The sequence below is a fragment of the Meleagris gallopavo genome, chromosome 1, assembly GCF_905368555.1.
Source record: "Meleagris gallopavo chromosome 1, MGAL_WU_HG_1.1, whole genome shotgun sequence".
In the NCBI taxonomy this organism is placed as follows: Eukaryota; Metazoa; Chordata; class Aves; order Galliformes; family Phasianidae; genus Meleagris; species Meleagris gallopavo.
In genome coordinates, this window is record NC_139404.1 from 108,739,405 (window position 1) to 108,754,557 (window position 15,153).

General features: G+C 39.0%; 1 long non-coding RNA gene across 1 annotated transcript; it reads left to right on the forward strand.

The window, feature by feature from the left end:
- The first annotated feature begins 7,117 nt into the window (after positions 1 to 7,117).
- On the forward strand, positions 7,118 to 12,002 carry LOC109370372 (uncharacterized). The gene is made up of 3 exons (XR_002120468.3): positions 7,118 to 7,396; positions 9,000 to 9,047; positions 11,370 to 12,002. It is a non-coding gene; the product is annotated as an uncharacterized LOC109370372 (long non-coding RNA).
- Positions 12,003 to 15,153: the final 3,151 nt, after the last annotated feature.

Here is a 15,153-nt window from a genome sequence, read left to right on the forward strand (position 1 = left end):
ATTCTAAAAACTCATAGAAACATTGTATTTTCAGGGCTTACTATAATTTTAATTAAATTAACAGTATGTAAGAGATGCAGGTATATTACTCCTTGCATGGGGATCAAGAATGACGTGGATTCCTTAGTGAGACCAAAGGGAGTGACCTTCAGTATAGTATCATGTAGGACCTTTCCTTGTTCTAATCAGTATAATGCCACCTCAAGAATTTGTGTACACTATTTGCTGAAGGTCATGGATATTGGTTGCAATGGATATTTGTTGCAAGTCTTCTTGTCCAGAACTAGCCCTGCCTAGACTGTGAGGTCAAACATAACTCTGTTGTCAGGCTGCTTCGGTTGTTTTTCATCTGCTGATGTCTGAGAAGTCTGGTTGATCCACACAGGTTGATCCAACTGAAAGAAAACCTTCATAGTATTTACCAGGTTTGCCTTCCTATATATATTAATGGAAAAGCTCTATATTTTATTGTGTTGCGTTGTCTTTTTTTTTTTTCCAGAAAGAAAGCACTAGGAAGCTGTTATTGGTACACTGCATTAATAGGATATTTGAATCTCTGTTGAGCCTTCAGCAGATCAAGGTGTCTCGACTCCTGCAAGGGTAGAGAGGCTCTGCAGAGAGATCTTGATAAGTCAGAGGACTGGGTCATCACCAGCCACATGAAGTTTAACAGAGCAAGTACCAAATTCTGCACCTGAGGGGAGGCCTGATGGCGGCTGCAGCTCCTCACAGGGAGCGGAGGGGCAGCGCTGAGCTCTGCTCTGTGTGACAGCGACAGGGCCCGAGGGAACGGCATGGAGCTGTGTCAGGGGAGGGGCAGCTGGGGGTCAGAGAAAGGGGCTGCACCACAGGGCGGTGGGCATGGAAAGGGCTGCCCAGGCCTGTGGGCACGGCCTCCAGTGCGGGAGAGGGTCCTTTGGAAGATTAGTTTACTTCTCTAAAGAGATAACAAACAAAAGGACTGAACAAACAACTTGTGGTGAAATATTTAATTCTGTAGATTTCACTTTTTCCTGCTGCAAAATGTCCATGAGCATCTCATACATTATTTAATGCGACTCTTCGGAATTTCTCAGAGGAACTGTAGATCTGTGTGTGTGAGAGAAAGATCATTATATCTTCCCTATAAATTGCTTGGAAAGTTCCTTGTAAACAGTTGGATCTTGAGAAACATTGACTGTGATGGGTCATATCAATGTCATGGTGTTATTTCTGGATTTGACAGGTACATCTTTCACCATCAGGTGCAATCTATTTGGGCTCCAATGCTGCCATACAAAGCCAGCAGACGTATAGTCAGAAAATTCAAAAAACTGAATAAAACAAATCTCCCCTTGCCGGTCCAGTCAAGCCTTAACTGAGACATCATTGTTGCAAATCCAGTGTTTACTTGTGTAGCCTGTGGAGAAACCATTAAATGGATGTCAGACTGCTGAATCGTGTCTCTTGTGCGTCCCACCACAAATCTGAAAGTGCACTGCCAAGAAGCTGTCTTGGTAAGGATGAGTGGGTGACAGGTTCATATTTCACCTCTTCTCTCTTTCTTTAAGTATACATGTGCTCCCTGTGGCTTCACAGCCTTCATCAAGGAGTGAAACCTCAGGTGGGTGGTATGGGTCCACCTGCAGCCACCACTTGGCCCGGCTAGGGGCTGCTCCTCCCTAACAGGAATGAGAACCAGGTGTCTGCCAGGCACAGGAGCACCTGAGATTTAAGAACATTAAATATTGTGTTTGGGTTTTTTTTTTTTTAAAAACTAAAAATCCTCTGTGAAAGTAGAAGCTACTTTTTCTGTTTGTTTGTTTGTTTTCAAGTACCTGAGACTGAAATGCAGATAACAGTCATTCTTGGTACGGCTTGTATTGTGAAACAACAAATTATTTTAATTGCTCTAGCAATTCCCTTCCCGTTGCTGTAAACAAAACGATTTCAAGCAGCAGCAGCAGCAGCTGTCTGACTCACGTTGTACTTACTAGAAGAGCTCTTCTCTCTGCTTAGGGCTGGTGTGAAGGCTGTGTGCAGCCAGCCAAGGGATGCTGCTGATGAAGGGACCAATCTCCTCGCCCTCTGCTTTACTCTCTCCTCACCTGGCTCTCTTTATACAGACTCACTTCATTCCCTCACAACAGCATATATTTGTGAACTGTTTCTATGCTTAGGATTTGGAAACAGTTTTAGGAAAGGGAAAAGCAAGAGAGCTGTGCTGGAAAAACTCTGAGACCCCTGTTCTGTCTCAATTATTTATAGATTAAAATACTTTTCTGATTCAAGATTTTTTTCCTTGAGCAAGTTCAAGAGAAAGCAGGCTGTCCAAAGGAGTTGGAACAAAATACAGTTTCATGGGAAAATCTTGTGGATTTTCTCTTCAGATGTGCTGATCTATAGATTGATGCACTCAAGGCATAACACAACCATTATGAAAACACAGCCCCAGCACTGCAGAGTTGGCAAAGCTTCCTCCGTTAGTGTTGACTTGGAGCTAACAACTTGGAAATTATTGATGTAAATGCTTTATTATCGATTGCACAATTAAAGCATGAGTGGAGGAAGGAACCTGCAGGCAGCTATGGTGTTCGGCTTCATGTTTTATGACTCAGAGACACATTATTTATCTCTGTGTTGCTGTTGGATGAAACTGAAGGGTGTTTTTAGACATCATTTCCCAAAGATTTTGTCCCTTAGCAAGTAAAATGCTTCAGATGAATATCCAGTCTTAAGCCAGTAGCACTATTACATGGGGACTGCGCTTACGCTTTCATCTTCTGCATGTTTATTCATAATGCTGTAGTTAACTAAATACCTCTTTCTCCATGAGCCTAAGAAGTCTGCATTATTGATAAACAAGTTATTTTGCTGAGCCTTTGAAAGCTCCTCTATGTATCTAATGTTCAGGTAAAAATGTGAGAGATAAAGAGGGATTTTTCCAGACACTTCAGGGTTCAGAGATGTAATACCAAGACTGTTCTTCCATTTATGATAATTTTTGTGGGCTACACTTTGACCAGTATACAGTATACAAATAGGTCTTATTTAAAAGATGCAGTAAGGTTTCTACAAAGCTGGAGGAGTATTTGTTTTTCTTTATACATCTATGTGTAATTGCAAATCTGTTGAGGAGATCGTGGTCAGAATTTGGGCAGAAATCCAAGAAATCCTTTGTGTCAACTGGTACACGCAGTTTTTAGTTATGTAAATAGACACTTTGGAATTAATTTGTATAGTGAATGACATTGCAAAACTAAGGCGCTTCTCAAATACACGTAGTGAGTTATTCTGATGACAGCAAAAGTACAATCTTCCTTGATGCAAAGGAAAATAATACAGAGAACATTTGGGACAGAATGGAAGGTAGATTCAATAATAATTGTTTTCTACTAAAATAAGATATGAGAGTGAATGTAAAATTTTTTTTCTGTGCCAAATTTTATTGACAATGCTAAATAAGCTGAAATTGTGCAAACTAAAAACTCTTTCAAAGATATCTCAATTAATTTGCAGTACTTACTGTTGCTGATTGTAGCAGCAGCTTCAGTTTGGGCCTAATACTGATTTACTGTGGTGGCTGCATTTGTTCAGCTGAGATAAAGCAGAAGAGACATTGTTTGTAATAACTTCTTCCATTAAACTCATAGCCTGTACTGTGTACCACAGATGAGCGTCCAATAGTCTACATAGTTCAGATTACTGAACGATTCAGACACCAGTCTGGGCTTTGTCCCATAATCAATAATCCATCCTTCATTTTTATTGCTATCTAAGCACAACTACTAAATAGATCTGGTGAGAGATGTTTACCACTGCCACCACTAAAATATCTTTGTACAACATCCTGCCCATGATACAGCAACGCTCTTTTTTTCTTTCAAAACACTTTCAAAGAGATTTGCTACATTGATGAAGTAGATTTACCTTTAAAAGCCAGAAATCTCATGTTGGGAAACCTCATGCAGCTAGTTTAGAGAACATCTTTTTACTTACTTATTTTCTGATTACATATACATTGCAGCCAAAAAGCTGAACCGTAAAACTGAATACGTACAGACTCTGTAGGCTGTGATCTGAATTCAAGTTTGGATCAGGATGTGAATTTTGCAAATCTTTTTTATTTCCATATGAAAAAAACTCTGAAGCCAAGAATACTCATATTTTAAACACTCCAAATTACGTGAGATAAGCACATTACTAAGCAAAACTAGAATTTACAATCTATTACACAGAGAACAGAAGAATCTCTTGTTATTGACATTGTAGGTATTAATTTGGGTTAATTATTCTTATTATATATATATTATATAATATATTCTTATAAATTATATTAATTTAAAATTATTAGCTTTTATTTTCTGTTTTCTGTTTTTCATTTGTTTTCCTACCTGTGCTGGTTCAAATTAAGTAATTGTTCATGTAGAACATGAACATGCATGGAATTGTCTTCATTCATATTGCTTCATACTTTTAAAACAGGAAAATTCTGAGCAAAACACTTTTGGCTTTGACTTTTCAGATACACAATCATTTGAACTAAAATTGTAAAACTTTAAGGGTTTTGCGAATGCTTATAAAACACTTTTCACTTTTGAATACTTGTAGTAAATAATATGATCCTGTAATTCTATTATTAGCCTAATTTAAAATGAAATGACAACATCTTTTCTAGATATATCACTCATTCATGAAAAATCAGAAAGAGATTTGGTAGTGTTATTAATTTTTAGTTGGTGGCCAATAATAGGAAACAGCCATTCAGAGTTGTTTTTTTGTGTATTTGGGGTGTTAATGATGAGTTCATAGGTTAGGGATTATGAACGAATATCTTCTGGTCTTTAATGTGAGTAGACTGTCTTCTACTGAATTCTGTTCAGATTTCTGAAAAGCATTTACTCCTTGAAAGTGAATTCCTGTAAAAGCACAGTCTCTACCACATATGAATAATGTTGAGGGCAAAACTTGACCTAAAATTTTGTTTTTGTTCAAAACCAAAACCCAGAGGAGCAGATTTTCTAGGTTTCTGTCAAAAATGAGCAGTATTGAAAAAACTAGGTTACTTAGGTGTATTTGAGAAATTCACAGTGCATTCAGTTAAGTTAATGTAGTTTTTATGTCTGTAGATTTAAGCCCAGGCATTCTAAGGGAATCTTGATTAAGTTGATCGTCTTCTAAGGAAATACTCTCAGTAGTATCTCCAGAATGAAAATTCATCACGTTTATTAGATTTTCCAGCAGATATTCATCTGCAGATCAAGAAGTAAAGTTATTTTCTTAGCCTGCAATTTAGACAAATACTACATACAGGCAAGGGGTAAAAGACTTGTGCTTTGATTGTACTGGAATTTGTTACCTTGAGGCTGTTCTCAACAGGCTTGGATTACCCTAGAGAAATAGGTGTTCAATATAACTTAGTTTGTTAGGATTAACTCTGTCTGATATCATACAGACCAGGCAACAAGGATTACTATTTCTTATTTGTTTTCTGAATGTGATCTGAATTTCCATTTAAACTGCTGAGTTTGAAACTAAATTCTTGTTGTTGTTTTTTTTTTTAATAACATCATGAAATTAAAATCTCAAATTTTATGTTTTGACCATGTGTATTAAGCTTAGCTTTCAGATAGGTGTGCATGCCAGAGCACTTATGCATCTCAGATATAATGGGAAAAACATCAGCTCTTGAGTAACCAAAACCTGTACCAGTCAGGTGTCTCTTCCTTCCAACTTTAGTGTTTCATGTTTCTATGTAAAGAACAACATTCTTCCTGGAATGCTCTCCCCCTAAGGGAGAATATAGCAAGGAGAAATCTGGGAAATTCATGCATGTGACACTGGAATGTCTTTAATTCATTTATCTTGAGGACAGTGCTAAGATACACTCAAGAGTTCAACGACTTTGAGATCTGAGTTCCAGCTTGCCAGTGGTTTTGCCATTGCAAAACCTTGGAAAGTTGAAGAGGTTTTTTATTGCTGTTACTGTTCTGATTTTATTTTTCAGGTTTAATGTTTTTCATTTGATCAGTGAAAACAAGTATTAGTCTTATTCTCAATAGTTTTATATTCCCCTATACTATATCAGCATGATGCCATTAATTGACATTGGCATTACAAAAAGAGCCCTTTTCCTTTTCTGTGCTTGGATCACCTGTGGATTATAGCCCTGCAGCTGCATTGTGCCCCTAAAAGTCCATAAACTGCACTTAATGTTTCCACATGTATGGAGTTTTGTTGTAGGATCATTAAGCGTAAATGCATTAAAAATAAGGTTACAATAGCATGGTCTGTCACTCTTTTCTCTAAGTTTAGAATATAACAATATTCCCATTCTGTTTTCCTAGCACTACTTCTATAGCAGATTTATTGTATTTTGAGAATAAAATCTGTTTTACAAACTTCATTTCTTATGAATAATGTTATAAAACAAGTAATATTTTAGTCTGAATTGACCTTGAGCATGTTGAAATTGTTGTAAATTCCCGTCCAAGCTTTCTCTTCTATTACTTCAGTCCATTCAAAAAACAGGGTGTCAGACTTCCAAGTACTGACAGAAGTGCTTGTTAACTCCATAGAAAACATCCAAAAAGCTCATGGAATTTTTGCCTTGGGGAAACATTTGTTTTTCTTGTTTATCAATTAAACACTGCTTTTCAGGGTGTATTGTAAGATCAGGGATGAGAATAACCAGAAACACCAACGGTCTGCAGAAAGTTTGGGTCAATCTCTGTGCTCAAGTTATATGTTTGGAGAGCTCAAGCAGTGATGGGGGCACAAACTGAGGGGTCTTATGCATAATTTTCCTTGAAATTATTCATACTGAAGTGTTTCAAGGAGATAAAAAACAGCTTTGCCTTGATTATGTTGGTGCTCGAATGGCAAGGTGCAAAAAAAAAAAAAAAAATCGATATGATTTCAATATAAGGGAAGGAAATCTTAAATAGAAATGCTACAAATAAGTTATCATGGTGCCACAGAAAGCATTAGAAAAGCTTTTCAGCTGAGAAGGAATGGATGTGAAGATCACAAAAAGTCTTGAACTGAATGAACGCATAATTAGAATGATATGATTCAACACAAATTGATAATTTTGACAGAACAAAAGTTCAACAATATTCCGTGAAATATTTAACGATGCTTATTACTATATAATATGTAATATTAAAGTATTATAACTCAGATGAATTGTGTTCACTTTGTATGTTTTATTTCAATGTTTATATTTTAGATTTATCCTCTTTTTTTTTTTTAACAATAGTACATAAATGTTAAATTCTTCACATAAATGTGAAGTTGCAGAGAAGCATTTTTGTAAGCCTGAAGTAAACTGTTGATTTTCATGTATTTCAGTCTCACACAGAATCAATGATAACAGATTTTGAAATCTTGGAGTTTCCCATGAGGTATATCTCAGGTGAGAAATCACCTCTATTTTGGAAAGCTTTTAAGAACGTGCTTAATTTCTTGTCCTGGAGAGGGAGAGTTTGAGCAGGTATTCAGTGCTGTGCTTGCTCACCTGAAGGCTCAAACAGGAGCATATAAGTTGTTGAGAAGGAAGCTCAGCTCTTGGAAAAACTAGGAGAAATCTTTTTTATGTTACACAGAATCACAGGGGTTGGAGGGGACCCACACAGACCTCCAACACCCTGCCAAAGCAGGTTCCCTGGAGTAGGTCACACAAGTGGGCATATAGACAGGTCTTGAATATCTCCATAGAAGACTCCACAACCACCCTGCACAGCCTGTACCAGTGCTCTGTCATCCTTACTGTAAATAAGTTGTTCTGCATGTTAGTGTGGAACTTCCTATGTTCAAATTTTAGGCTATTACTCCTTGTCCTATCACCTAGAAGAGCCTGGTCCCATTTGCCTCCCACCTCCCTTTAGATATTTAAGAGCATTAATCAGATCCCCCTTTGGTCTTCTTTTCCCCAGGCTGAAAAGATCCAGATTACTCAGTCTTTCTTCATACATGAGGTGCTCCAGGCCCTTTATCATGTTTGTGGCCCTCTACTGGACTCCTTCTAGGAGATTCTTGTCTTTTTTGAACTGAGGAGCCCAGATCTGGACACAGTAGTCTAAATGTGGCCTCCCAGGACAGAGTAGAGGGGGATGATAACTTTCCTCGACCTGCTGGCCAAGCTCTTTTTAATGCACTCCAAAATACCACTGGATACTTCTTGTCCACAAAGACAGTGCTGGCTCATGGCCAGCCTATTGCCCACCCAGACATCCAGGTCCTTCTCCACAGAGCTCCTCTCCAGCAGGTCAGCCCTAACCTGTATTGATACATTGCTGGTCCATCTGCAGTGCAGCTGCCTAGGGTTCCTTCCTGCCTGCGTGGAGAAGACTCTTCATCTGGCTGAAACCTCTGTAATTGAAAGATATTAATTGTGTCTGGGAAGTTCCCAGCTGCTTTCTCAATGTCACACAAGAAAGTCCATCCAGCAGGGAAATCTACCATGTAGTACAAAATCTATTTACAAAAATAGATCTTACAAAATTTTGCAGATGTGTAATTTCAGACAGCATGGTTCCTTTCATTTGTACCATTTACAGATATTGCCTTCACAGTCACAAGGATCTGAAGTCAACTCAGCACTTGCACTTTTTAAGAGGTCCAGTTGAAGAAGTGCATTTAGGGAGACTGATCCTGTTTTCTGTCTTTATTTGAATGGCTCGTTGGTAGTGTGTCACCAGTAATTTAAAATAATATATGAGAAGTGGTTTTCAAAGATTGAGTATAACCACCTATGAGCTTCTTCTGTTGACTTTATACCCACATTTTTGTATTGGTTGTGTTAAGGATGATACTGGAGCTGAAGGTGGCTAGAAGAATCACCACATGTATTTTCACTTCCCCTCTCCAATTGGGTTGGAGAGCACATATAGAAACCCAACCCTATACTCCCTAGCAGCCTTATGGCATGTGATAAGTAAGTAGGACATGTCAACTGCAACCCTTTTGCCAAGTCCTTATTAGGATAACAGCAGATTTGATTCTTGTTCTTTCTCCAGGTTGCTGTGGGAGTGTAACTGATGCACCTCATTAGAGTTTGAGATTGTGTGAGTAATCCTATTGTTTCTATCTTTCTGTGTTAAGTGTGTATAATCACACTGCTTCCTCATGCTGGTATGAATAACTGCATTTTATGACGGGCTTTTTCCATACTCCCTATTTGTTACTCTTTAACTTGTTATTCTACTTCCGTAACTTTGGATTGATTCTGGGGAGAGATGGAGCTGGAAGGTGGGAAGAAGGAAGGGTGCACAGGCAGAATAAAAGCTTTTCGTTCCTTCGCTTGTAACTCTTGCTATTCAATTTGACTGTGGGTTAGAGATAAGATGATAAGCTGGAGGAAATCACACCAGACAGAATTAACATGGCTCAGATTGCACTGGCTGAAAGAATGAAATGGTTCTGAGCAACAGTTTGGATTTGTCTTCTACTGAGAGCCTTGACTGCACCTGCCTCAAGGAGCCTGAGAGAGAGGATTTGCATCCTGTTCTGTGGGGTAGCATGACATGGAGATTAAGAAGGAACGTGGCGCCCATACATGAACACCATGGGAGTGCAAGGGGAGGGAAGGGAGCTCCCTGCTGCCTGCTGGTTTTGCCTTTGGCCTGAGGTGGCCTGAAGTTGACCTGAACCAGAGGCATGCTTCTCAATCCTCATGTTTCTTTCTCATGTTAAGCAAGGGAAAAGGCAGGGTGGAAATGATATTTCTCAAATATATATGCAGCTCTACCTGGCTGGCAGGGTATTAATGCTGAGGGATGTGGCAATTACAGTGGAGATGTCCTGTTCCCAGTAAGTGAATGTGTCACCATCTGACGGGACTTATTCATGTTAGCTCTATCAGTGCTGCTTCCACTTGTAGGGCTGAACTGCTGAGATGGGAAATCTGGAGCCAAGAAATCAAGTTACAGAACCATGGGATCATTAAAGTCTGAAAAGACTATGAGGACCATCTAGTCTAAATACCAGTCCAACCCCACCATGCACACTAACCATGTTCCTTAGTACCACATCTACATGGTTCTTGAAAAGGGTGTTCCTTTTCCACAGCCTCCCTGGCTGACCTGTTCCAAGGCCTTACCACTCTTATGGAGAAGAGACTTTTCCTAATATCTAACCTGAGCCTCGCACAACAGTCCACTGCCTCTCATCCTATCTCTGTTAACTGGCAGAAGAATCTGACTCTCACCTTGCCACAACCTCCTTTCAGGTGGTTCCAGAGAGTGGTAAGGTTTGCCTTGAGCCTCCTCTTCTCCGGACTGAACAGTCCCAGTTCCCTTAGCCACTCCCCATAAGACCTATGCTCCAGACCCTTCACAGCTTACTGCCCTTCTCTAGAAACAGCCAGCACACCCAGATCCCTTTTCTTCTGCACAGCCTTCCAGCCACTCTGCCCCAAACTGTAGCATTGCATGGGGTTGTCGTTAATGAAATGCAGGACCTGGCGCTTGGTTACGTTGAACCTCATTGAATTGGCCTCAGATCATTGATCCAGTCTACCCCTCCCTCAGTAAGAACCACTATAGAGCAGATCAACGCTTCCTCCCAGCTTGGTGTCAATTTACTGAGAGGTTTACTCAATCCTCTCATCCAGATCATCAATAAAGATATTAGCAGGGCCAGTTCCAATACTGACCCCTGGAGAGCACCACTCTTAACCAGCTTGATTTAACGCAGTTCAAAAAGGCAGGAGTTTGTTTACAACAAGTTTGCTATCTAGGTGAATTGCAGTGTGATTAGCTGACCTTTTGTAAGGGAATACATATCCACCTACCAGCTGAGTATTATTGTTGTGTCTTGGCTAATTCCAGCTTAAGTGATTGTTGTCTGTCTGTCTTAGTCTTTTCTTTGTCCTCAGCTACTGGATAAATCTAGTCTACTCAGTCCAGCATCTTCCATTGTTCTCTGTATGGATGTTTTTCTTTTGAAGTTCTTAAAAGAAATTTGGCCTCTATGTGGAGGACTCTAAAAAAAATGTTGTACTTGTTTTCGACAAAAGGAAAATTGCTCTTCAATATCATCAAGCAGTAACTCAACAGAACTGAACATATATTTAATTTTGCTCCGTTATTTTAGATAATATATTCATTCACTTTCCTTTTGCTACATAAGCCTTGTTCTTACTGCTGCACAGTATTGTCAGCATACTGTTGTGTTTTTCAGAGTGTGCTCTTGTGTTCAGTTCCTCTCGTCAGAGAAACAGCCATATTTGGTTCTACAGTCACATGTATTTTGCAGTATCACTCTGCCAGTAGTTTCCACCAGTATTGCGCCTGTCTCTGCTGCAATATTTTGCTGCAGGAGATGGGCAGCGTTGTTCAGAGCATTTCCCAAATGCTCCATAAGATTTTCTATTTCTCCTATTTAAGGTTTGTTGTGTTTCCTGAGGATGACACAGTTCATGATTTCTCAGAAGTGCAGGAGAAGCAGACAGAAGGAATTCGAAGCAAGAATGATCATTAAGCATCAACCACTGGATTGGTAGATTGGTTTTCTTTACTTCCTTAATAATATATGGACATAAACCAAAATCTTACATCTTCAACATTGGTATTTTTGGCAAACATAAAAAACAGACTAACACAAAAACAGGTGGAGGGAATACCAATTGCGGGGTCCACAAAATCAAATATTTTTTATCTTACTGCCACAAAACCCTAATCCCCACATCATTAAAATGTTTGTTTCTCTTCTTTCCTTCATACAAGCTTGGTCCACTTGGTAGATGGTTCATTTCTTTTCAATAGCTGTGGTAATGTTTTTATTTGTAGGATGAGAGGGAAAGAATTCCACTTTCCTCTTACTTTTCATTGTATGCAAAATTTCTTCAGATACTACAGTGGTGGTGATTTGGGCATATTTTCTTCTGTATTACTCAGCATGGAACACGGTCTTGATCCTTCCTAGTTATATTCATCATTAGCAACATATCAGTGCATAAATGACCTGAAATGAATGCTGTTGCCACTGAATGGATAATAGAATAAACAGGTGGGAAAGCATACCCTTGGCAAGCATTGATTGCTTTTTCAAGATATTGTCATAAACAATGTCCACAGTAACTACACTAAAAGGTTACAATACAAGTTAGTGAGGCAGCATGATACGAACTATTTTCAACATAGTCTAGAATATTATTGATGAACTATAATGAAGGAGAGTTTGTTTCCTCAGTGATCTCATTAGTTTCTGGCTTGTTTACAAGCACATCAAACCAAAGAAACCTTGTCTTAGGAACTAAGTGGTCTTCAGTTTGCCTTGCCCTTGAAATGAAACTACCCTCTAATAGATTTCCTCAGCCCTGACCTCATCAAGAGAGAACAGAGATGTGCTGGAACATAAGGGGAATATTAGACCATGGAAACTAAGAATGTGGAAGGACTTTATAGAATTCCTTTGTTCCTAGGTTGCTTTTTTTTTTTTTTTTAAAGTCATAACAAATTAGGAGGACTACCTAGTACAGTTAAAATAAAATAAAATAACAACCTCCCTAAAAAAAAACACAACCTCTAATACACAACCAAAAGCAAAGCCCTAGGAAAAAAAAAAACCACACTAGTTCCAGGCTTGTGCCATCTTTGACATATGTTCTGATTTGTCTCCACTGATGTCACCTTCATGTACAACATTTATTCTTCAGAATATACTTTACTTTGTCTTTTATAGAAATGTGGGTTACTGATGCCACTAGGTAGAAAACAGGTATGTGATAGTTTTGAAATTCCTGGTAAAAGGATTGCACTGACTATGATCATGAGCTAAAGCGATGATTCAGAAATGGTGATGATCTGTGATTCTGGTATTTCAGGAGACTATAGTTTAGGAGCAGAACTGATTGAAACAGCTGTAAAAAATTAGAGCTTTTATTTTAATTATTAATGAAAGATGATATAAGGTATTCATTGCAAACTGATGCTTGTGAACACATTGGTCATGTAACAGTTCTCATATACTGACACTGGCTACACCATTAGAGCATCTCCAAATCTGAGGTCTGAAAAGGGTAGTTTCCCAGCTGCCCCTAAACAGATGGAGTAATGGATAGATGCCAGACCTTGCTGTGTTTTCCCTACAGGGTTTATGTGACCCAGCAGAACATTACTGAAACAGCAGGTCCTGTACCACTCATGTAGTAAAGGCTAATGGTTTTGTTGCTGAAATTTGTAGGTTTTCTGTGTGTAGTTATAAGCATTCCACTTATGTAACAGCTGTGCTATTGTTCTTTATGGCCACTGACTTGAATGTTTACCAGGAGCTGTTTTCAGAAGGTTCTCTTTGCTGCCCGTGGCTGTTTTTATCTCTGCTCTTGTGTCCCTCAAAAAGATCTGGGCTTTAAAAAGGTGTGACTCAGCACAGTTGTGTCATGTCATTTATTATTATTTCTTGCTGAGAGCCTTGGGCATTACCTCAACACAATTATGAAACAGGGCCCTATTGTGTCTAGCCCTGTACACAAATAAGCTGAAGGATAGTCCTGTTACAAATTGAACAGTACAATGAGAAATACCAGCTAGAGACACAAAATGAGTGCAGAAAAACACAATAATATTCTAGCCATCAGTGGCTGGTCTAGTGAGAAATTGTCACAGCTGAAACCACAGGATAAAATAGTTTGCAAAAAGCTACTTGAAAAAGCCAAAAACACAAACCTTACATTGCATTTGTGAGTCAAACAGAAGGAAAGGTTTTGAAGCTGTGTACCCATTGAAAAAATGGTTTCAGAACGATTGAACGAGGATACTAGAAAATCTGATCCTGCTTCTCGCAATCTTTGCTGCTGAGGAAAATGTCTGTTGATGTGGATGGGTGTTTGTGCTCCCAGGTCTGATTTTTCCCGGCAGCACACTCCTGCAGGCTGCCCTGTGATGGGACAGGGAGTGTCCTAAGCCTCAGACCAGTTGGACCATCCAACACGCCCACTGCTCTCAAGAGGACTTTCAGAACCCAACCCTGTTCCTATGGGAAGTCACGCCATCAGCCAAAGACGCCCAATTAAAATAAAGGTTTTAGTAATATCGAAACTGTCTGCTGCAGATCTGGAGCTCAGTTACATCTAGAACTTCAGGATCTTTGGTTCCCTAGCTCCCTGGATGACTATCTTCAAACAACAGGTCTTGAAAGCACTAGAAACACTCCTTGGTTCTTTGAACACAGGGGTCTCTAGAAATGTGGTGAGGTTACAGGCAGAGTTCATATAAATCTTCTCTTCAGTCTTCCAAGTTTTACTAAGTATATACTGTTTGAGAGTTCTGTTCACATCTCACTGTTGACAAAATTTTCCTCTAGGGAAAACCTGATGATTTTTGGTCATCAGGTGTGTCTGTCCAATGATGTGTCTGGTAGACATTGTGGCTGCAAAATGCATTTGATTTTAGGGGAGCTTTGAAAGGCAGCTGTGATTCTGCTTTGTGCAATTCCGTGAAAGATCCATCTTCAATGAGAGAGGAAGCAGGGCTGAAGGGATGTTATATTTTTTTTGTGGAGAAAACAGGTTGATGTGAGCATAAGCAGTTAGGCTTCACAGAAATAGTGAGAATTCTTTTAAAGATCCTGCCATTCACCAAATGTCCTCTGACCTGCTGTGCAGGTTTTGGAATTTGTTATTTTTGTCCTATTTAGAAGGAAATAATTAAGGGTCTGAGCATTATTGTCAGCTGACAGGTATCCACTGACTTCCGTGGTCACTGAGTCTACTCATATCTGGAATGTTCAGTTTTTTGTGGAAGAAAAGGAACCAGGAAAGGATCATGTTGTCCCTGTTGTCAATGATTTCCTTTTCCTAACTCCAGCAAAATGTTTCACTGCCCAAATCAGCATTAAGAAAAAATTATGTTAAAGAGGTTCCATTTCATCCATGCTATACTGAGATACCCAATGTAAGGTACTATCTTCCTCTAATTAAATTTTATGTAGCTATTAGTATTTACATTGTGAGATCACTGTAAATTGTGTACAAGTAGGATTTGGAAAGCAAATAGTATTTGAATATTCTGTTTGAGATAAAAAGGAAGCATATTTTGCAAGTAAATATCACATAGTGCAGAAAATATATAGGTCAAAAACGGTATTTTAGTGGGCCTGAGAAATTGTGTATCTCTTTTAGAGCCAAAGAAAAGAGAAGGAATGCAGACTGTGGGAAAAAATAAAGAGAAG